Genomic DNA, 25,411 nt, shown 5'->3' on the forward strand with positions numbered 1-25,411 from the left:
CATTTAGAACCTTTGTAGCTATGCATGCACGTAAAATTTGCAACTTTACGTGAAAAGCATGCCCTAGAAGCTTGGATCTGTGATTTGGAGCCGCTGCATGGCTCAAAACAAGTCTGTATGGAAAAAGGACTGAATGGACTCGGCGAGTCGCAAGGTTGACTCGTCGAGTCACATGAAGATGGTCGTGAACTCGACGAGTTGGATGAACAACTCGGCGAGTCGATAAAGATCACCATAAGACTCGACGAGTAGAAGAACAACTCGGCGAGTCGGATGAGTTTTCCCTAGGATATGTATGCGTGTGTTCCCGTCGAGTGGCAAGGAGGGAACTCGACGGGTGGCCTTCGAGGTTGAACGGGAATCGATGGAACTCGACGAGTCACCCCGATGACTCGGCGAGTGGAATGTGTTTCGAGGAACTCGGCGAGTAGCCAAGGGTACTCGGCGAGTTGGGGGTCAACATGGACTGTTGACCTTGACTGAGGACTTTGACTTTGACCAGGGGTTGACTGGTGGGTTATGGAGTACCTTATAGATTTAAGGACTTATGAGTATATTGTACTATGATCATAGGTGGTGGAGCCTGTGTCAAGTGATCCGAGAATTGGAGTTTACCTTTCGAGTCGGCATCTGTGAGGTGAGTTATCCGAGAATTGGAGTTTACCTTTAGTTGTTATTGTTATGGTATGCTACATATGGTTTGGTCTGCTAGATCAGAATCAGGGTAGACAGTATGTTATGCTTGATGATCCATAAGGATTTGTATTTTAGTGACCTGCTAGGTCGGTACTCTAGTTACGAGAGGATTCTATGGCTGATGATCTGTATGACAGATATGTTTGATGTTTGTATATGCCAGTATATGATAGTTATGCGAACTTAATTATTTGCTTATTGGTTGTGTTGAGGCGGTACTGCTTTGTGCTGAAGGCCAACATACCCTATGAGCGGTCCGGGGAGACTGCAGGCCCACGAGGCGGACCAGCCATGCCGAAGGCTCGGGATAGATTCTGTTAGACTGTAGGCCCGGTAGGACGGTCCAGTTAGGCCGATGGCCCAGTATGCATGAATAGATTCAGATAGACTGTAGGCCCGGTAGGGCTGACCAGTCAAGCCGATGGCCCAGTATGCATGATTGATTGATTGATTGTTATTGATATGGTATTGTCAGTGTGGTATTGGTATTTTGGGGGTAGCTCACTAAGCCCTCGGGCTTACAGTTTTCAGTTTATTGTTTCAGGTACTTCAGGAGATCGTGGCAAGGGGAAGGCGTGACCGTACCGCTCCTCATCCTTATGTTATGATTTTGGGACACTCTGATGGATATCGATTTGAAAACATTTTGTAAACAATACTATTTGACTTTTATTTACGATTTAAAAAGTTTGAATTTGGTGTGAAATTTATGGACGTTACAACGAGTTTTTTCTTTCTGTTGTGCAAAGTTCAAGTAGCGCTCCAAGGAAGACTTCAAACCGCCCATTTTCGTTGATAGTTTCTCCACGTCTTCGGAAGTAGTTGTGGTTGCTTTTCCTTTTCGTTTGGCTTTGTATCTTCCCATGGGACAAATGACTATTAGAACCTCAAAAGGCTCATCTTCATTGAGATCAATCCCGATATGCGCATCTGTCACACCCCCAAACCAGACGGCGGAAACGTCCGGGGGTGGAGGACTTCATTTGTAGTATCACAACACATGCATTATAGTAATATGAGTACAAACAACCACTGTATTTAAAAAGTATAAGTATTTACATATGTTTTAACATCGTACACTGAAACTAAATAGTTATACAAAAGAAGAAGACAAGACATAAATAGCTCCATCTTCTCAAAAGCTCGGGGTGTACCTGTCTACTGGTTCCCTGAGAATACAAGTAATTTGAAAAGTGAGTATCAACATAAAGTTGAGTCAGTGCATAAGTATTTATGTTTTGAAAAAATGTCTTATATTTCTTGAATATGTAACTGTTTCCAGAAAACCCTATATTTTCTGTTGTATATGAAAAGTAGTTTTAGTTGCATAAAACTGTTCTATTTGTAAACCAATGTTCTTTATTTGTAATCCTTTAGTAAACTTGTATATGAGAGTATATCTGAATTCATCAACTGTCATTGTAAACTGTAATGTAACACTGTAAACTGTATCTTGTAAACTAGTACTTTGGAATAGTACATAAGTTTAGTTAACTATACACTAACGTATTGTTAATATCTTTTAATGAGTTATTATAACCATACTGACTAGATGGCCTGACCCAACGCTATGAGTGCGCTGAAAGTTGATGATAACAATTGTCACTAACAGGCGTGTATGCCTGACTGTAGCTAGCAGTCTGAGTGCGGGGTTGTCAATCCCAATATAGATCTATACACACATTGTTTCGATCCCCTGCTGGAGACTCTGGTTATAATATAAAGACTTTACTATATTGTTTAAATGAATTAAACAATTTGTACTACTTGACGCATAAAAGCATATAAACGTTACATGTATATTAGTTATGAAAAACCCAATTATTCTGAAGTAAATGATTGATAGTATGCTCTTGAATTAGTACTCTTAACATGTATCTGAAAGAATGTATATCCTTGAATAGTTTTGAATCAATCTTTGTTCTTGTAAAACAATGTACTCTAGTATGCTTGAATCATGAACTAATGTTCTGTGAATCATAAATTATACCTATTATAATTTATATGTACTTTCTGTATTGATACTTAGTATTAATGAATACAACCCCTTGCTCAACTTGTTACAAAGGGTAATTGGAACTAAATGAATAAACTTTTATACTTGTATACATATACAATATATATATATATATATATATATATATATATATATATATATATATATATATATATATATATAAGTAAAATTTAAATGACACTCGGACAAATAACTGATACTTGTAATCCCACATCCAAACAAGGAAAAGGAACCAAAGTGGGTTATCAGTCCTAAATCTTTTAAATCTTATTTATATAAATATATGTATACTAGTATGATTTTTGAGGAAAAATATAAGTTTATAAAATATTTAAAAGAAATTTCATATTTTGAAATTCATTTTGGTGACTTGATGTCTTTTTGAAACAATCACTTAAAACCACTTGTTTTGATGATACTGAAATTCATTTTGATAAAATGTTTGAAACCATTTGTTTTGATAACTGTAATCCATTTGAAATTATTTGTTATAACACAAAATCTTTGTGTTAGACTTGTATTCCCCCCCTTAAAACAGTAAAAACTATGAAAATGTGGGGGTATGAACTCACCTGTTGTAAGTTATTCAATGTAAGATTGGTGTAGGATGCTAAGTGTCAAGTGAAGTCTTGAACACAACGGATCCTATTAACATATAATGATACATATATGGATATAATTAGTGTTTAAAACAACTAATCATGAAAGGTAACACCCTATTAGACTAGGAAACCCTAGGATTGAAGTACTACAATCACATGTGATTGCATACTAAGGGTGTATGGCCACTCAAGTGAGTTTACGGCCATGAGTTCACGGCCTCATGAGTTTACGGCCATGAACTAATGATGATTTGTGTCAAAAGGTGTTTCAAGGTCTTACAATCCACAAGGAAGTGTTCTAGCCCTAAATCCAAGCCTTAGGAAGAAGTTATGGTCCATATGCATCACTAATTAGGGTTTACGGCCAAGGGAGATTATCTTGGCCGTAAACTCTCTTTGATCTTGGATATTGGATGATTTCAAGTAGCATAACTAGTAAGTACCACACAAAGGAAGGTACTCAAGAGTTTAGAAGCCTTTAGGGGGGTCTAAGGCCTACAAATGCACCCTTAACAAGGGTTTACGGCCAAGGGAGATGGTCTTGGCCGTAAACTCCTATTGTTCTTGAATTGTAGATGCTTTCAAGATCTAATGGTCTTCCAAGAAGTATTCTAGTTCACAAGTTTAGCTCCTAGAAGAGTTTAGGGTCAATATGGCACCATTTTATGGGTTTACGGCCAAGGGAGATGGTCTCGGCCGTAAAATCCCTTTGTTCTTGTCAAATGGATGTTTTCTAAGTGTTCTTAAAGTGTTACAAGTATACAACAAGCTTAGGAGAGAGTACTTATGATATAGAAGCTTGAAAGGGTGATTAAGGTTCAAAAACACTAGTGTGTTCTTGGTGTTCTTGGTAAAATGAAAAACACTTGATGATCTAATCAAAAGAAGAGATTTCATGGATGAAATCATGTATATTCACTACATATGGAAGGATATCAAGTTGAAATTGGATAGATTACTTACTAGATTGAAGATTTCAATGAAAGTTCTTAAGATACTTGAGAGAAAATCCGATTTTTAGGCTTGAAATTGTGAAAAGTGATTGAAAATGACTAAGGACCATATATATAGTATGGAGTTTACGGTTACCATGGTCGTAAACTCAATGTGCCTGGCTGTAAACTCCTCATTTGAGGGTTTATGGCTTGTTTGGTAGGTTACAACTTCAATTGGTACTTCCTTTCACTCATTCCTTTGGTGTACTAGGCTCAGAATGCTCAAACAGACTCTAAACAGTGCTAAAAGTTAGCAGAAACAAGTCTGACTTTGATTGAAGTGAATGGTTTGTACAAGATAGAAATTTCGGGTTGTCACAGCATCATACGATTGACTATGTGTCGTTTCATACGTTTTAGTTCTTTTAGACGAACCACCCGTAAAGGTTTGAGAAGATGCCACATCCTGCCATTTTTTTTTCACATTTTTACAATGTTCCAAACATGTAAAAATTTAAATGGCGCCCCTTTTTGTTCCCGATACATTTCAAGAGTTTTTTGCAAATTGGTTTCGTCGTTTGCATCACTTTGCCATTGTCGTTTCACACTCGAAAATAACCCGTTGAACTCCGTCACGAATTTGTTAACATTTCGCCACTTAGAATAAACTTGGTCTTTTTCCGGTAATCACCAATATTCATCTCGTTCAGAAAACCGGCGCGTGATTTTCTAGAAGAAAGTTGGACAATCCTTGTTGTTTCCAACCACAACATCTTCAAAAACATCTACCCAAGCACACACTAACATCTTTTCTTCGGTGAATGTCCATTGCTTTGGAGGCGCCCTTCCACTTTTTTTTTTTTTTTTTTTTTGTGGTTGATTCTTTTCCGGCTCAGATTCTGTTTTCGGGACGACTTCGGGTTCCACTTCAGTTTGTAATTCGGTTTGGTGGTTCATTGGGGACTCGGGAAGATCATCAAATGGATTGTACTCATGCATCATTTGGGATGAGAAGTTCACTTCTGGTTGATTTTGTAACTGAAGTTGTCTTTGAAATTGTGGTTGGTTTTGGAATTGAGGTTGATTTTGGTATTGCGCTTGATTTTGGTATTGAGGTTGATTTTGGGCTTGAAATGGTAGTAAACACCACCAAAATGAAGATTCGGTGGGGAATAAATAGGCCGACCGCGTTGGTTTTGGATGAATGTTGGTGAAGAAGGTGAGACGTTTGGGTTTTGAGTGTTTCGTTTGGTATTTTTTTGAGCTTTTGGGTTGGAGAAGGAAGCCATTTTTTCAAAAAAAATTGAATGGTTTGAGTGATAATTTGAAGGTTGTGGAGTGAGGTAAAATATGTGATAGATTGATATGTATTTAAAGTAAAAAAAAAAAAGATTTTTTTGAATTTTCTTTTGAAAAAAGGTCAAATTTGACGACCTCCAACGTACACTTCCTTCTCCCAATACATCCTTTCTCATTGGTAAATAGTAGCCGAATTGCCGAGCCGAGCTCGGCAAGACGAGAGATCGGCACGGTGTTTGCCGAGCTCGTCGAGCCCAATGCCGAGGTAAGCCGAGTCACACCATCTAGCCTAACATGTTGAGGATGTCACCATTGGTATGCCATGTAGGCAAATTTTGACCCAAGTCCACATGGAATCCGTGTAGAACTTTTTAGAAAACTTTTTCTTTTAATTATTCTTAGTGTTTATTATTATTATTGTTATCATTAATTATTTTCTATTTTTTTAAAAAATTAATAAGCTTATTCATATGCTTCATAAGTCACGTTTCAAGAAATAAAGGACCACGGGAAGTCTCCATCTTTGTCAATAAGGTCAACGAACTCCCACCCCTTTCAAAACTCTTCACTTTTTTCACCGGTCCGCATTATCAAAACTAATCAATTAGATGTAGTTGCGGAGCCAATACCGGAACAGGCGGATGTGTCGCCCCCTAAGGCTAAAGGGTATGGTCAGAACCAACCCAATAGAAAGGTGGTGTCACCAATGTGTCACGTTAGATCAACTACATGTCTACGATCAAAGCACTAGCCATTGGAAATAGTTACCATTCATTTGTATTTATCTTTTTATTTTTTATTTTCTTTTATATTAGATTAAATTAAAAAAATAATTAGTAAACAAAAATAAAACATAAATATTAATTAAAAACACATTACATTAATTAAAAACACACAAATTTAAGTCCTAAATTACTTACAAAAAAACCCTAAATTACTAAAAAAAACATAAAACATACCAACTTAATTACTAAAAAAACGTAAAACATTTGAAGTGTTTGGGGTGGGTGGAGTGGGTGAAATATTTTTGGTTGGATACATATTTTGAAGAAAAGATGAGAAAGTAGAAGAAATTTTATATGTTTTTGAAGTGTAAAATGTGTGCAAAATGTTTAGTATATATAAAAGATGTAAATGTTCAAATTTGAAACTTAAATATATATTTTTTAAATTCATAAACGGTCGAATATGTGACCGTTTGATCACTCCTCCATTGTTATTGGCTGTCTTCGTCTGTGATAGGTACTACGCCACAAGGCACCTACGCGTACCTGAGGCGGTGTTCATGCGTAGGGTATAACGTCCCAAAAATATCGAGTAAAATTCTCATTTTAAATAAGTCAAAACCATACATTCATTTTCCGAAAAGACGATCAGAGTACAAGTATTCTAAAAACATCATGGTAGAATCATAAACAACCATTGTAGACTAAAGCTTTAGTGATGCAGTGCGATCAAGTCGGACTCTTCCTTTTAAAACGAGGAAACCGTAAGCATAAAGCTTAGTGAGTTCCGCAAAACACCACATACAATACATATAGTTGGGCCAAAACCCTGGGGTATGTTCCAACCCAACATACAATCATGGGCCCAGCCCTAGGGTATGTTTCAACCCGAACATGCAATAATGGGCCCAACCATGGGGCCCAACCCTGGGGTTTCTTTCAACCCAAACGTACAATCATGGGCCAACCCTATGGTATATTTCAACCCAATCATACATGCATGAGTCACAAAGACCACTAGCATCCTTCATAACACAATCCAATTGGTTGACATTGGTGCCTTCAACCCACAAGGATAATGAGAAGAGTCACATAAATCACAACGCCGACTAAAACCACGCTCACTGTCGTGCTGACCACATTTAACAGGTCTCACCGCCAAAATATGGGTGTTAAATACCTCTTAACAATCCACGCAAGTCAAACTCTAAGTCTACCTTCTAAAAATATAAATTTGACCAAACCTCAACCCACGCCAAAAGTCAACGGTCAAAGTCAACGTTCAACATTAACTTTAGCCATCCGCCACACCATGGCCCTCATACAACGATACAATTGGGAATTTCCCAGTCGCCATGCCATGGCGACCATTGGCCACGTCGTGGGTACTAGGTTCCCAATAACTTGATGGGTTAAGTTGTTTCCTTTGATTCCAATAACTCCAAAGCTCAGATCTGGTCCAATCTATGATCTAAATGGATATAGTTGATGGGTTTTGAGCACTATAACAACCTTATGGTGCACATACAACCCCAATGCTTTGGATCTAAGTTTTCTCTAATTATACATGCAATATTGTTTTCCAAAGCATGAAGCCTAACTAGCATACAAAATTTGGTATATGCATCATAAAAACTAGTTAGAAGAATACCACTTGTTGTAGCTTGTTGTATTTGGCCTTTAAGAACTTAGCACCTCAAGTGTGATGCCTCAAATGGTTCACAAAACTACACCAACAATTGGAGAACTTGAGAGAAAACTTGGAGGCACTCAAAATAGGCTATCGTTTCTCTAAGAAGACTAGTGTGTCCGATTTTAGGCCAAGGGGTTATATATATATATATATATATATATATATATATATATATATATATATATATATATATATATATATATATATATATATATATATATATTGTAGAATTCCAAGGGTTATGTGTAAACCCTAATTCTTACACTTAAGGCTAGGACCCAACACACTATTCTACAATACGGAAGAGGGATGCCGTAATCCAATTGCAAAATATTTGAAGGTAGGTAAATGACGATTTACCAATTTCCACCATGAAAAACAAAATTGATTATTAAGTTTTTAATTGGATTGAAATTCCTAGATTCTTTTGAGATCCATTGAACTTTTCAATGACATGTTTAAATCTCAATTATGCCCTTCAAGTTTGCGACTGGGATACCGAGGATCACAAACAAGGTGTGAATAACCATGCAAATGTGCTTGGTACTCTTGATGTCATTTATCACCTAATCAATGTGCCGGTAAACACCACACACTCCATTGATCTATGAGAAACATCAAGTTACCCTTTGCCACCTTTGTTAGTCCAAGTTAGTGTGCCGGTTGACCACACACGCTCCACTAACGACTTGGCAAGGTGCAAAGTGCAATTTAAGGGAATAACATCATTTTCACATTTTTCTTAAAGTAACTAAGATTGGAATATAATAAAACATTTAGTTACTTTATAATTATCATTATACTTTTAATGAGAATTAATGTCCTATCCTACCCGTTCGGCTAACGACCCTCCACCAATCAAGGAAGCAGTAGGTGAGAGTGGACACCCATTAAACCACCATTTTATAGGCAGTATCCTTATACCCCCTTATAGATTCGATTTGTGAAAGAGGCCTACAAACAGTAAGACTGACTTGTCTTATACATATATATAATTATTAAACTTTTAATATTATAATAGTATAAGGGTTGAATTTTAAACTTTTAAAATACTAGGGTTTGGAATTAAATGTTTCATGAATGAGACTTTACAAATTCCAAAACTTGAGGGAAAGTTTTGAAACTCTTCAGAACTCTTGGTTTCCATAACTTATGAGTTAATGTATTTTATGAATGAGACTTTTCATTTTCCATAACTTGAGGACAAGTTATGGAATTCTTTAAAAGCGTTTAGATCAATTTTAACCAATAAAATTATCATGTAATTTGTCATTGATCTAATCTAACTCATAAGGCAAGATAATATCAAATCAACAATTTAGAAGTAATTAGCCTATCATATAAACTAACAATTATCTCAAAATTTTGACAATTATCTTTTAATTGGATGAGGATAATCACTACCATATCAGAAAAAAAATGAAATTTGTGATATAAAACAGTTTGTGGTAATGATCCTAATCCAATTTAGGACAAAAAAACCCGAAAACCTGCCACCAGATAGTGCAACTCGTCGAGCCAGGCTTTGGACTCGTCGATTTCCTTAATGAACTCGTTGAGTTCAGTCTGGCAGAAACAGTTTTTCATTTTGCTTCAAGTTTAAACAATCAACCATGCATCAATATAACAGAAAACTACCCTAGGCTTTGATACCACTGATAGGTTTTGAGCACTATAACAACCTTATGGTGCACATACAACCCTAATGCTTTGGATCTAAGTTTTCTCTAATTATACATGCAATATTGTTTTCCAATGCATGAAGCCTAACTAGCATACAAAATTTGGTATATGAATCATAAAAACTAGTTAGAAGAATACCTCTTGTTGGAGCTTGTTGTATTTGGCCTTTAAGAACTTAGCACCTTAAGTGTGATGCCTCAAATGGTTCACAAAACAACACCAACAACTGCAGAACTTGAGAGAAAACTTGGAGGCACACAAAATCGGCTATAGTTTCTCTAAGAAGACTAGTGTGTCCGATTTTAGTCCATAGGGTTACATATATATATATATATATATATATATATATATATATATATATATATATATATATATTGTAGAATTCCAAGGGTTATGTGTAAACCCTAATACTTACACTTAAGGCTAGGACCCAACACAATATTCTACAATTCGGAAAAGGGATGTCGTAATCCAATTGCAAAATATTTGAAGGTAGGTAAATGACGATTTACCAATTTCCACCATGAAAAAAAAAATTGATTATTAAGTTTTTAATTGGATTGAAATTCCTAGATTCTTTTGAGATTTGTTGAACTTTTCAATGGCATGTTAAAATCTCGATTATGCCCTTCAAGTTTGTGACTGGGATACCGAGGATCAGAAACAAGGTGTGAATAACCATGCAAATGTGCTTGGTACTCTTGATGCCATTGATCACCTAATCAATGTGCCGGTTAACCACACATGCTCCATTGCTCTGTGACAAACATCAAGCTACCCGTTGCCACCCTTGTTAGTCCAAGTTAGTGTGCCGGTTGACCAAACACGCTCCACTAACGACATGGCAAGGTGCAAAGTGCAATTTCATGGAATAGCATCATTTTCACATTTTTCCTAAAGTAACTAAGATTGGAATTTAATAAAACATTTAGTTACTTTATAATTATCATTATATTTTTAAAAAGAATTAATTTCCTATCCTACCCGTTCGGCTAACGATCCTCCACCAATCAAGGAAGCAGTGGGTGAGAGTGGACACCAATTAAACCACCATTTTATAGGCAGTATCCTTATACCCCCTTATAGATTGGATTCGTGAATTGTAACGACCCAAAAATCAAGCGTAAAAATTTAATTTTTAATATGCCCAAAACATATACATTATTTTATTCCAACATTCCAAACCATGGCTAATTAAAACATTATCAGAGTTCATCCAAAAATCATTCATTGTGGAAATCATAGGTGTGTGCACTGCGATCAATCCGAGCCCTTCTTTTCCAACTCGATGATATCTGAAACCAAAACTGTAAACCGTAAGCACGAAGCTTAGTGACTCCCCCAGAGCATACCCCACACAAACCACATATCACATTAGCTATAAAAGCTATCTCTACCATATATCACACGTCAATTAGCTATGAAGCTATCTCTACCGTTCGCCAAAAGGGCTATCTCTATCGTTTGCCATAGAGGCTGTCTCTACCATTAGCCATAAAGGGCTATCTCTACCGCATATCATGCATACATACATATCACACCTCTACATAGCAAGTAAACAAACTAACGTAAAATGGGCCGGCCTTGGTGCTTTAGACCCATTGGTATGGTGAGAAAACTCACGTCACAAAGCTGAACCGGCAACTGAATGCAGGTATGTCCTACGCTGCTCCTCCCAAACTGCCTATAACCAACAAGTAAATAATCTTAACTCAGCCCCCAAGGCTCCTCTGAGTCAAACCTGGTCAAAGTCTAGGTCTGTAGTCAAGGTCAACAGTCCATATTGACCTTGACTCGTCGAGTGCAATCAGCCACTCATCAGGTTCCCTGCTTAACTCATTGACTCGCCGAGTCATCCGAGAGACTCGTCGAGTTCCTTGATGTTTATGGCCGTAAACTTCCAACCGAACACTCTTGAACATGAACGCTTGGCCGTGAACCTTTGGCCGTGAACGAGGAAACCCTTTCGACTCGCCGAGTCTCTTGCACGACTCGCCGAGTCCCCTTAGTCCATTATGTTTACGGCCTTTTCCAGTGGGACTCAAGGTCCCAAACTTAAGATCTATCCTCTACTAGTGTAGATAACACGTAAAGTTGCAAACTTTACGTGCATGCAAGGCCTCACATGGCCATAACACTAAGACTAATCTTCAAACAAGGTTTTCATGCTTGGAGAGGGAATAAGCTTAATAAAAGGTGCAACTTTATGATATTTGGGACCTAAGGAGGTCCAGATCTGGAATCATATCCTTATGATAGGTCCAGATCTAAGTTTTCTTCCATATCCTTAAGGTTGGCCATAACCTCCACCAAGAAATCAACGCTTAAGGTAGCAGATTAATACCTCAGACAGATGCCCAACACGAAATAGATGCTTGATCTAACACTTCTCCCTTTATACTTCCTCTTCAAACTTGGAATCCTACCCAAAATCTCAAGGATAAGCTCCCAATTGATCTTACTTCACACACAAGAGGGTTTACGGCTATAACAAACCATTATTTCAAACCTATGTAATAATGTAGGACAATTTGTAGTTCTTTTTAAAATAATAAAGATAAATTTTAGCATACTGTGTATATTTACATAATTGACCCTCAAAAATAAATTGTTAAAAAATCTCAATTGGGATGGACCAAGTGGTAGAGATTGTAACAAGGTTTCCAAAAACATAAAGAACACTAAAATCCGAGTTATAACGAAGAAGTTATGACCAATCGAAGATCCGCGACAAAACCGGCAAAGCACTGTTCAGTGTAAAAACTGAATTTTCAATAAAACGCTTTTTAGCCATAACAATCTAAATGAAAGTTGTAGTTTATGTTAAACCGAGAACTTTCATAAAAAGAACGGCAAAATCTGACTTCGTATGAGGAAGTTACGATTTTTCTAAGTTTCAGTATACAGTGTACAGCTAAAAACTCGAAATAAAGATCGAGTGATTTTTAGCCAATACAACCTAAATGAGATTTGAAGGTCTCGTCAATAGTAGTACAATGGTAAAAAGACAGACAAAAACGGACGTCGGATGAAGAAGTTATGAATTTTTAACGGATTTCCTGTCCCGGTCTGTTAAAAATAATAATATTAAAAATAAATTCAAAATTAACCGACAAAGTATAAACGGAAGTCGTAGAGTATAATTTTACGTATGCGTGCATATAAAGAACGTCGTAAACGAAGCTCGTATGCGAAAGTTATGATTTTCGCAAGTTTTTGGCACAAAAATTGAGAAATATTGAAAACCGGGCAATTTCGCATGGTGTACCTTCGGCCACGTCACCTCGCATGCGAGGCTTCCCCGTGTCTGCTTCGTGGCACCTTCTGATTGGACCGAAGTTGTGCGTGTCACCTTCTGATTGGACCGAGACCGAGGTCCAGTAGCCAGCCGATACCCTGGACCACACCCCTCGGACACGCGCCTTCTTCCAATTGGACCGAAGTTCGGTCCACTCCTGGTCAGACACACCGAGCCAGCTGTCCGAAGCGAGCCTTCTTCCGTCGCCAACTGTCCGAACACGCGGCAGCCTCCCACAGCTTCGGATCCGAGGCTTCGGCATATATAAGCCATGCGAGACTCTCCGGATTTTTACACATTTTCACCCCATTTTCCATTTCTTTTCACTTCTTTCACTTCCACAAACTTACATACAACCCCTAAAGCCCCGATATCAAGTCTAAAACCCTAAGCAAGCCTCGAAGCCCCGAGATTCCCGAGAAAAACAACTTTCTCCAGTCGAAACTCTGCTCGATTTAATCCGTTTTTTCGTCAAATAAACTCCTTTCTAGGAAACGAAACGCTGTCCAAATCACCACCTATCAAGTGAGTTCATACCCCCGTATTTTCATAATTTCTATTGTTTTAAGGGGGGGGGGGGGGAATACAAGTATAACACAAGAACTTTGTGTTATAAAATCATGATTTCAAATCATGATAAAACGACATTAAATCATCAAAAATACTCAAAACATTAAACTCTTTTATTTAACTTATATTTTTCCCCAAAATTCATATTTGTATATATATATATATATATATATATATATATATATATATATATATATATATATATATATATATATGTATATAAATAAGATTTAAAAGGCTTAGGACTGATAACTCATTCTGGGTCCTTTTCCTTGTTTGGATGTGGGCTTATAGTACCGGTTATTTGTCCGAGTGTCGTTTAAATTTTACTTATATATAGAATTGTGTATGTATATAAATATAAAAGTTATTTCATCAGTTCAAATACCTTTGTAACATGTTGAGCAAGGGGTTACATGCAAAAATAGTTTAATACCGATTCAGAAAGTACATATAAATTGTAATAGGTATAATTTATGATACATAGAACAATAATTCATGATTCAAGTATACTAGAATACACTGTTTTACAAGAAACAAGGGTTTTGATTCAAAACAAATAAAGGGTTTACAATTGTCAAATACATGTTCGGAATACTAATTCAAGAACATACTGTCAATCATTTATTTTAGAATGATTGGGTTTTCATGACTAATATACATGTAACGTTTATATGCTTTTATGAGTCATTCAATTCAGGTTGTTTAATTCATTTAGACAACCAAGGTAAAGTCCTGACATTATAACCATAATCTCCAGCCAGGGGATCGAAACAAGTTGTGTGTAGATCTATATCGGGATTGACAACCCCGGACTCAGGCTGTTAGCTATAGTTAGGCATACACGCTAATGAGTGGCAATTGTTATCACCAGTTTAAACGCCCACAAAGCATTTGTTTCAGGCCATCATGTCTTAGTGTATAATCAACTAAACGTAAGTACACCTTCAAAGTACCAGTTTACAGAATACAAACTACAATGGTTGAATACAGTTTTCAATAACAGCTGGTGAAGCCAGGCACACTCTCAGTTACAAGTTTTACAAATATAGAACATTGGTTTACAAATAGAACGATTTTATGGGAATAAAACTACTTTTCATATACAACAGAAAATATAGGATTTTCTGGAACAGTTTACATATGCAAGATACAGAGACACCTTTTTAAACATAAACACTTATGCACTCACTCAACTTTATGTTGTTACTCCCTTTTCAAATTACTTGTATTCTCAGGGAAACAATAAACATGTACTCCCCGAGCTTTTTGACAAGATGGAGCTACTTTGAGTCATATCTTCTTCTTTTGTATAACTATTTTGGTTTCAATATACAATGATTGAACACATGTAAATACTTATACTTTTTAAATACAATGGTTTTTTGTACTTTGATTACTATGATGCATGTGTTGTGATACTACAAATGAAGTCCTCCACCCCCGGACGTTTCCGCCGTCTGGTTTGGGGGTGTGACAGATTGGTATCAGAGCATTGTTTATAGTGAACTCAATATATCAATCCATAAAAGATATACAAACTATAAATACATCGGGGCTAGGAGCTCTGACTACAAGTATAATTTTTAAAGATTTAAGTATTTTTACAAGAAGTATACTAACACTCATACCTACAAGTACAATATCACAGTCATAAGAACTTAAAAGTATTTGGATGTTGAACACTATAGTCAAAACTGGGCAGTTATGTAATCATATCTGGAATTAATATAGCCTGATCAACTATATTGATTTGAGATATGACCAACATGTGTTTGGGAGTGATAGTCGTGTTGCGACATGTCTAAAACTTACCCTACATATTCAGAAGAACTATAGAACATAACACAAAGATTAAAATACTACGGAGAGTATTTTACTAACCTTACTTCTAATACAGAACCTATGGCTGAACACAATTTACCCGGGGACCCCTACAACCAACCAGGTGCGGGTTGGAATTCAGACTCAGATGAAGAACCCTTTGAAGACAACGAATCAAGTGGTAAGGATACAGAGCCACAAGTCTGCAACCCTGGGGAGCGTCCCCTAAGACAAGATGAAGCAGAGCCCATACCCGAGTGGGGTCAATATTAAACCATTGGAGTCCGCAAGACGGCCAACGCCCTCCTTACGGAATGGCACGAGGTTTCTATAACGTCTCTAGACGAGGAACATCTGATAGAGATCTTCCAGTTATAGTAAACGGAATAGACCGGCAATTCGATCAATCAAGGATTTCGATTAATCGAATCCTCCAACTGAATACGGTTGCGCAGGCTAACACTGCAGATATCCTTCGTCTTGATGAAATGCAGGATGACACCCAGCATCATACATAAGCCCTTCAGAGGCAAGTCAATGCTGCTCAATCAGAGATAAGAGAATTTAGAGAGCATCAAGCTGCCCAAGAAAGGCGCTGGAAAGCACAAGACGAAGCGGAACCCAGCAACCGTCGTAGCAACCGCCGCAAGTAGTGTTCGCACTACTTCTACTTTCTACTTTCTATATCGAATGTATATACTACTTTTTACGATATGTACAAAACTGGGTATCAATAAAACAATAAGCACTTTACTTCAACAAGAGTTATTACAATTCTCATAAACATTCTATTCCAAAGTTTTGGGTTACAGATATGTTCTAATGTTATTTTTCATGTTTTTCGATACGACCGCAAAAATTTTATTTTCGGTAGGTCGGTTTGATGTCGACACTTCCTCGGTATTGTTGTATATTATAGACCTGCTTTAAGGTCAAGTGTTCCAAATTACATATACTTAATATACCAATACTGTCGACTTGCATTTTCATACTCTTTGAAAAATAACCACTTAAATTCATATCATCCTATTGCAAGTAGTTTTTGCAATAGATTTCAATTTCCAATCCTTTACAAGATTCATGTTGAATTAAGTGTTTCGTTTAGAGATATCAAATTCATATTCATTCTTGATATCTGTAATGCCCGTGTTTCTAGGCTAGGCATTAATATTGACATTATAGTCTAGGTTAACCTTTGTAACTCATTTTGAAAAAATGAAAAGGAATTATGTGAATATTATGTGAATTATGTGTTTTATGCTTAATTATTAGGGTTTAATTAATTAAGAATAAAAATGAGCGTCAAAAATAAATATTAGATAAGGCCGATATCTATTAAGAAACTTGTAGTGGGTGTGACAAGGATTACGGATATATAAAGAATGCCGAAATCCGAGTTATAACGAAGAAGTTATGACCTGTCGAAGTTTCGCGACAAAACCGGCATGTGGCCGAATGTCGTAAAAAGTGCGTTTTTGATAAACTACTTTTTGGCCTTAGTGATCTAAACGAAAGTCGTAGTGTTCGTTAAACCGAGAGTAGGTATAAAAAGAACGCCCAAATCTGACTTCGTATGAGGAAGTTATGATTTTTCGAAGTTTCAGCTTAGCAGTAGACAGTTAAAAACTCAAATTTTAGATTGAGTGATTTGTAGCCGACACGACCTAAACGAGAATTGAAGGTCTCGTCAATAGTAGCACAACGATAAAAAGACAGACGAAAACGGACGTCGGATGAAGAAGTTATGAATTTTTAACGGATTTCCTGTCCCGGTCTGTTAAAAATAATAATATAAAAATTAAAGTCAAAGTTAGCGGACGAAGTCCTAACGAAAGTTGTAGAGCGTAATTTTACCTACGCGTGCATATAAAGAACGTAAAAAACGGAGCTCGTATGCGAAAGTTATGGATTTTAGAAGTTTTGGTGCGAAAACCGAGAAATTTCTCATAGGTGGCTTAGGCCACGTCACATTCGTTGTATGAGTGCCACGTGTCCGAAATTGGTGAGTCATGCGAGCCACGTGTCCGAAATGATGCTGAGTCATCCGAACCGGAGAGGTGATCCGAAGCGGTCCAGTAGAAGCGTGACGCGTGCCCCTTCCCTCGTGCGTCCGAGCCTCGCAATGAGCCACAAACCCACCCTACTTCGGACTAGACCTCGGTCCACTTAGAAGAGGACAGCGAGCCCCTCGCATGTGCGAGCCCACGTGCGAGCATGTGCTGTGAGCCCTCGGATCTGCGCCACCTGGAGGCTTCTCAACCGTCGGATCAGGAGGCTCGCTCCTATAAATAGGAGGGTGCGAGACCTCCCAGGTATATTTTGGAAAAGTGTCACTTTTAGCCCCTAAACCCATATTTCTTTGATATTAACATCCCCCAAAGCCCCGGTATCAACTATAAGCCCCGGAATACGCCACGAAGTGCCCGAGAAGCCCTGTAAATTTATCTTTTCGGTTTCGAAGCCCGACCTTTGCAGAGCCCGGTTTCTGAATAAAACTCCCGGTTTTATTAGAAACGAACGTTTTAGGAAACGAATTGCTGCCCGATTATCATCAAATCATGTGAGTGTATAGTCAGCTTCATCTTACACCTAGATATGAAGTGTTTTATATGAAATACGTGCTACGTGTAATTATATTAATTCTTTAACTGAGGTGACTGTTGAATTGATGTTTTATACAAGTTTTAAACTGTATATGTATTTTTATCTACAAATATGTTGGGTAAACATGGGTAGATAGTGATGTGTGATAAAATAAAAGTGATGAGAGGCATCGATGTGATTTGAGATCCAGTCATCTAGCGGATTTTGGATGACGACCACGGACTTTCTAGACAGTCCCGTGGAACACTGGCAGGCCCGCAACTTGTAGGTGTAATGAATTAGAGTGTTCATTCGCTGTACTCCATCCCCCTCATGGTTGCCTTTAGGACATGTATGGCTGAGGAAACCCCTTAGCAGTAGTGTCCATCCCGATGATATTATTTAGGCTAGGTCCCTTATGATAAGTGTTTAGGGACGTAAAGTGAGGATAACGGGAACGAATAATCAGGGTTATTGTTGATTGGTGAACTTAATAAGTTTATTATTATTGTGGGTTGAAAACCCTATATGCTCACCAGGTTCCCAAGCCTGACCCACTCAGCTTTTTATGTTACAGGTAGTGGACCCCGAGCATAGTCGGAGGACGATGAGAGATTTTTGGATTATAGGCCAGTAGTTGTAAATAACTGTTGAAAGGCTTATAATGTCTTGTTTATGCTTTTGATCTGTATCGGAACATGACATCTCGAGGTTTTGATATGAAATGAAATTATATATTTCTTAAAGAAAGGTTTTGACAAACTTTTATCATATATTGTATTGGGGACCAATTCCGCAACATATTTTAAAAAGATTTCTCTGATTTTATTTTAAAAAGCATAAATTAAATCGGTCTTTTCTGGCCGAAAAATTAGGGGATGTCACAATATCTTACCATCTTTTATCTTTTAGCGTTTATAGAAAATATGCCTCCTCATAGAAATCCAAGACATAACAATGAAGCACCGACGCCACCCCCACCACCACCTCCTCAATTCGACGCTGCTATGTTTCAAGCAGCGGTCACGGCGGCTGTAGCGGCTGCCATGTCTCATATCAATACTCCTGGTGCTAGTGGGTCGGGAGCTGGTGCACATCCTTCTAACCATGATGAGAGTCATGAGCACTCGCGAGAGTGCACTTATAAAGACTTCTCGAATGCCAAACCTATGACCTTTAATGGAACTGGAGGGGTAATGGTTTTAAGCAATGGATTGAGAAGACAGAAGCAATCTTTGAAATTTGCACCGGTTCGGAAGGTAGCAAAGTTAAATTTGCTGCTTGTACTTTTTTAGATAGGGCTCTAACATGGTGGAACGGCCATCTTAAGTCACTAACTTTGGTAGTGGCTAATACGATAAGCTGGGAGAACTTAAAAGCAATGCTAATGTGGGAATACTGTCCGCGCGGAGAAATTCAAAAACTTGAGCAGGAGTTCTGGGGTCTTACCATGGCCGGTGCAGACATAACAACTTATACGAATCAGTTCTGTGACTTGGCGATTCTGTGTCCTGAAATGGTTGCTCTGGAGAGCAAAAAGATTGAAATGTATATTTGGGGACTGTTGCCCCAGATACAGGCAAGTGTCATTGCTTCTAGGCCTGTCACCTTTGACAGTGCCAAGGAATTGGCACAGTCACTTATTGACCACGGAAATCGCCAAAATTCTGTGGTTACTGCTCCAGAACAACCTAAGGAGAACAACAACAACAACAACAAGAAGGGTTGGAACAAGAGGAAGGGCAAATCTCCTCTGGAATCTGCAAAGAAGCAACAAGTAGTGGCAGTCAATGCCACTATTGTACCTGCTACTGTACCTGCTGCTGTCCCTAATAACCTTGGACCAACTAAGCCCTATGCTGGTAACCTCCCTAAATGCAACAAGTGCAATTTTCACCACAGCGGAAATTTCCAAGAAATGCAGTGCCGTAACTACAACAGGAAAGGGCATACTGCCCGATTCTGTAGAATACCACCCCAACCACTTAACCAAGTACCTGCCGCTGGAGTAGGTTGAGCATGCTAGCAATGCGGTGATGTGGGGCATTTCAAGAAAGACTGTCCAAAAGCTGGAAATGCCGGTGGAGTTGGGAGGATTCTAGCACTGGGTCATGAAGAAGCGGTGGCAGACCCTGCAGTGGTCACGGGTACGTTCCTTCTCAACAATACTTATGCATGCACTCTATTTGATTGTGGTGCTGAGAGGAGCTTCGTGAGCCATAATTTTAAACATCTACTAAATCAAAACTCCCAACCACTAAATGAAACTTTCACAGTAGAAATGGCTAACGGGAAATCCGAATCCACCAATGATATATACATAGGATGTACCCTTACCTTGAATGACTTGTCTTTCCCAATATACCTTATGCCGGTCTCTATCAAAAGTTTTGACATCAGAATAGGTATGGATTGGTTGTGCCCCAACCATGCCGACATCCTATGCTATGAAAGAGCTATTCGCTTGAACTTGCCAACTAATGAAACTCTTATTATCTATGGCGACAAACCTGGAACGAACCTTCAGATCGTTTCTTGCATCAAGGCACAGAAGTACCTTTGCAAAGAGTACTGTGCTTTCTTAGCTCACGTGGTAGACAAAAAGCAAGAAATGAAAGATATCACGAGCATTCCTGAGGTTTGCAACTTTCCAGATATTTTTCCCGATGATCTTCCAGGAGTATCCCCCGAACGACAAGTCGAATTCCGAATCGACTTAATTGTGACAATCCGAAATTTTCATTTGTACAAACTCTAAAGTCAAGCACTTCAATTACTAGTCAAATCCATCTCTATTGATTTTAGCCGGTTTAAAGTCCGTTTGGGTGTTTTTATTTGAAATTCGTCAAACGAACAAATAAAAGGAAGTATCTTCTAAGAGTGATGTGTAACAAATAAACAAATAACACCTTAATTAGGTGTTTACAGCCAAACATGAGGAGTTTGGGCCGTAAACTCCCCTTTGACCATGAACTCATGCTTAAGGCATGATTTTACTCCTCATTTTCCCCACTTCTCACTTCCAAGCTCAAGAACACCCAACTTTCTCTCTCAAGTATCATAACATAGTTCTTCCAATCTTCCAAAAATGTAAGTGTTTCATCTCTTGATTTGTTGTTATAACACTTAATCTAGTAGTTATACATGATTTCATCCATGAAATCTTGTCTTTTTCATAGATCTTCAAGTGTTCTTCAAAACACCAAGAACACCAAGAACACACACTAGCGTTCTTGGACCTTAAACACTCTTACAAGCTTCATATAAGTAAGTACACTACTCTTAACTAGTTATTTACTTAGAACAGTTGTTAAACCATGGAAAAACACCAAGAATCTCCCAAGAACACATGGGTTTACGGCCAAGGCAATCTCCTTGGACCATAAACACCATAAGGTGGTGCATAAGTGCCACCATTACCTTCTAGGGCTTGGATAATGGACTAGAACCTTGCATGCATGAGGTAAATACCTTGAACCACGAAATGGTAGGAGTTACCATGGGTTTACGGCCGTAAACCCACTTGGACCGTAAACCCAAAAACCGTAAACTCCATGGGAGTTGGTCCATGAACCGTAAACCCTAATAAGGGGGCCATATGAGCCCTAGTCCCTTCCTTGGCCTTGGATACTAGTCTATATCACTTCCTTGAAGTGTTTAGGACCTTAAACATCAAAAAGATCAAGAACACATAGAGTTTACGGCCGTAAACTCATGAGGAATGGTCCATGGGCCGTAAACTCTATAAAATGGTGCCATTGTGCCACCATGACTTCCTAAGGCTTGAACTTGACTATAGGATGCTTAACCTTGACTTATAAGACCCTAAAACACACAATGGTACTAATTACCATGAGTTTACGGCCGTAAACTCATGGGGGAAATGACCATAAACCGTAAACTCATATGGTGTTACCATATGGGCAGTAAACTCCAATGTGAGGCCATACTCTCTTTAGATGCAACCCATTGATACTCCTAGCACTTGAATCAAAGTGTTATCCATGTTTTAGGGTGTCTTTACTTGATTAATTAGTTGTTAAATGACTAATTAGATACATATATGTGTCAATACATGTTAAATAGGATCCGTGTGCGTGTTCAAATCCTCACTTGACACTTAGCATCCTATCCGACACTTCCATCCAAACTACTCACTGCAGGTGAGTTCATACCCCCTTAATCAACCTTTGAAATGATTTTAAATGCTTTTATGGGGGGGGGGGATACAAATTGCAATATTCTAGTTATTGCTTTAATCACATGTGATTAATGACTAGAACAAACAGAAAGATTTACTACTACTTTCAAGTTACTATCAAAATTATGGTTTTCAAGCGTTTTAAAACCTTTTATTAAACTTTTAAATACTAAAACGGTTTCCAAAACTTCTTTAAACTTGCATTGTTTTCAAACTCATATCTACACTAATATATTTATATAAGTAAGACTTGAAGGACTTAGGACTGATAGCTCACCTTATTTCCTGTTCCTTGTTTGGTTGTGGACTTAGGGTATCATGTTATTTGTCCGAATGTCGTTGAAATCTTAGTTATATATCATGTATATATGTGTTGGATATAAAAGCTTTCACTTCTGTTCATTACCTTTGTGTAGCAAGGGCATACCTACCACATTACTATTTAACTATAATAGGTATAGTTAAGGTTTTACTACTCACTACTACTATTTCAATGGCACATTCAAGAGCCAGTACATTTATGAGTCAATACACGCTATATACTATACAAGAGAACGTACTATACACTATACAAGAGAACATACTATACACTATACAAGAGAACATACTATACACTAGTACAGAGAAAACATTACTACACTATGACATACTACATAAACATTTGAATACTATAAACAGAATGTGACATACTACTTCTCGATACGACACTTTATTGTGCTATCACCTTGTAACCAGAGTCTCCTGGAGGGAGAGCGGGCATTATGTGTATAAATCTATACGGGACAGACACTCCCACATCCTGACTGCTAGCTACAGTCACAGCCAAAAGGCCAAGGGATGACAGAATGTTACTTCACTACATATGACCTGGAGGGTCATCATTTATTCAGCTGTCGATCAGCATGGTTACATACGAGTTCACATTCAAACCTTTAATTAACCAATTAAGAATTAAAGGCAAAAATAGACTTTTCGAGGCGTATTGTTCATTTAATACCACCTGGAGTCTACATGTTACTACTTTAGACTCCCCGAGGTGTACTGTACATTTAGTACTACCTGGAGTCTGTACTTCATTACACTGTGATTTTGTCACATACACGTTTAAATAAACTATATTTTTATAATGATGGTTTCACTGAGGAAAAACTCTTACACTACATAAGGAACAAATACACAAACAATCGGGTCTCGGTAGATGACTACGTTTTTACTGGAAATTATAGGATTTTCTAGGGAGTATACTATTTACAAACATTCGAAATCAGTTACTACATTAAGTTGTTACAAACATTTTTATACAAGCAATGACACTAAATACTTATGAACTCACCATCTTTATGATGATAAACTCTTTCAAAATAACTTGTATTCTCAGGTCATCAGTAGACAGGTACAGATGAAGCTTTTGAGAAGATGGAGCACATACAAAACTCATCTTTATTTTGATTATACATTTTGGTGTCTTACAAACTATTCAGAACACCCTTGTATTACAATTATTATATTAATGCAATGGATGTTGTTGCTTGTCTTTACTATTATGCATTGTTATGATACTGTACATGACGTCCCCCACCCCAGAACGTTTCCGCCGTTCCAGTTTTGGGGTGTGACAGATTCGTATCAGAGCATTGTTTATAGTGAATCGAGTATATCAACCCATAAAAGATATATAAACTATAAACGCAACAGGATTAAAACACTCTGACCAAGAATATATACTTTTAAATAATAAAGTATTTAACTAAGTATATATACATCTACTCATACCAGGGTCAGTATCATACTAGAACATAACAAAAGTATTATGATTGTTGAACAACACGATTAGGCTTAGAGACATATAGTCAAATCTGGGGGGATATAGCCTGATCAACTATATTTTCCGAGGAGTGGCTAGCATGTGCCTAAGAATGATTGTGGTGTTGTAACAAGTCTAAAAACTTACCAACACTACTACAACGAGAACATTAGAACATAACTTAAACCTAAAATACTATAGGAGTACTTTGTGTTACTATAATTACCTATGTGCCAACTAAAAAGGATCTTCATTAGTACGTCTATTAACTATTCTTTTCCCCATTCTCGCGTAGATAACATGGCTGGTTTCCATCTCCCTAGCGATCTGTATTATCCCAACCAAGGCATTGGTGGATGGCTTGACGATGAGCCAGAAGATGATCACCCAATCCCTTTGGATGATCACCTTGCAAAAGGCTTTTCGGATGGCTCCGACTCCGAACCAGAGGTCAACAACCTACCCAAAGAAGGTCAAATTCCAAACCTCAACCCCCGCCCGACATTTCAAGGTCCCACTCCCTTGTGGGCAACAACCTTGAATCGTTGGAGTGATAAGCAGGGTCAGCCTTTGCCTTAGAATGGAGACCGGAGTTTTTACAACCTAAGAGAGGAGGGATCAGCTGACCGAGTCCTAACAATCATGGTCCGTAGGATTGCTCGGAACGTCGAGCAAGGTCATGCAGCCATCGACCGAGTAGTGGAAATTGACGCCAACTCTGGCCTTAACACGGTTCGTATTCGTCAACTCGAAGAGGCTATAGAAAGGACCAGGAGAACCAATGAGACTCTGCAACAACAACTGGCTGCATCCCGAGCCGAAGTCATGGAACTCCGAGTGCGCCAGAGGATGCATGAACGACATCTTCAGGAAGTTGTACGTCAACTGGAAGACCTTAGGGTTCGCCCAAGGGATACCCGTCGCCGGTAGTAGATGTCGACTCATCTTTCTCTTTTGGTTAAGGAATAGCCTTTCTTTTCTATGCTCTATGGTGCACTTGTCTGTAAACATTTTTAACTTTGAAAGTACTCCAACTAGACTTCTAAGCTGCCAACATTTTCCCTTATGGTTTGATGTAAGACCTACTGTTAGGTCATTTTTCCCGAACTCATTTTACATCATTAATACCAGTAATATTGACAGTTATCTAATCTATGGAGAAGTCTTTACCTTTGTGATTCCCTACTCTATTGTTATACCTCTATCTGATAGTTAGACTATGGTGATTTAGTCTATGAAACACTCTCATCATACTTACAATTGATTCTTACTGTTATCATCATCTCTATCCACTTTCAGTAAAAGATGTCGCCTCATCCTCGTCCGACCAGGGGCAGACATGCAAATCAAACTCCACCACCACCACCTCCTCCGCATTTCGATGCGGTGATGTTTCAGGCAGCGGTGACCGCAGCTGTGACCGCCGCCATGGGCCAAGTAAACTCTGGTGATGTTAGTGGAACGGGGACTGGCACCAACTC

This window comes from Lactuca virosa, chromosome 1 (genome assembly GCF_052849685.1).
Source record: "Lactuca virosa cultivar CGN04683 chromosome 1, Lactuca_virosa_CGN04683_v6, whole genome shotgun sequence".
In the NCBI taxonomy this organism is placed as follows: domain Eukaryota; kingdom Viridiplantae; phylum Streptophyta; class Magnoliopsida; order Asterales; family Asteraceae; genus Lactuca; species Lactuca virosa.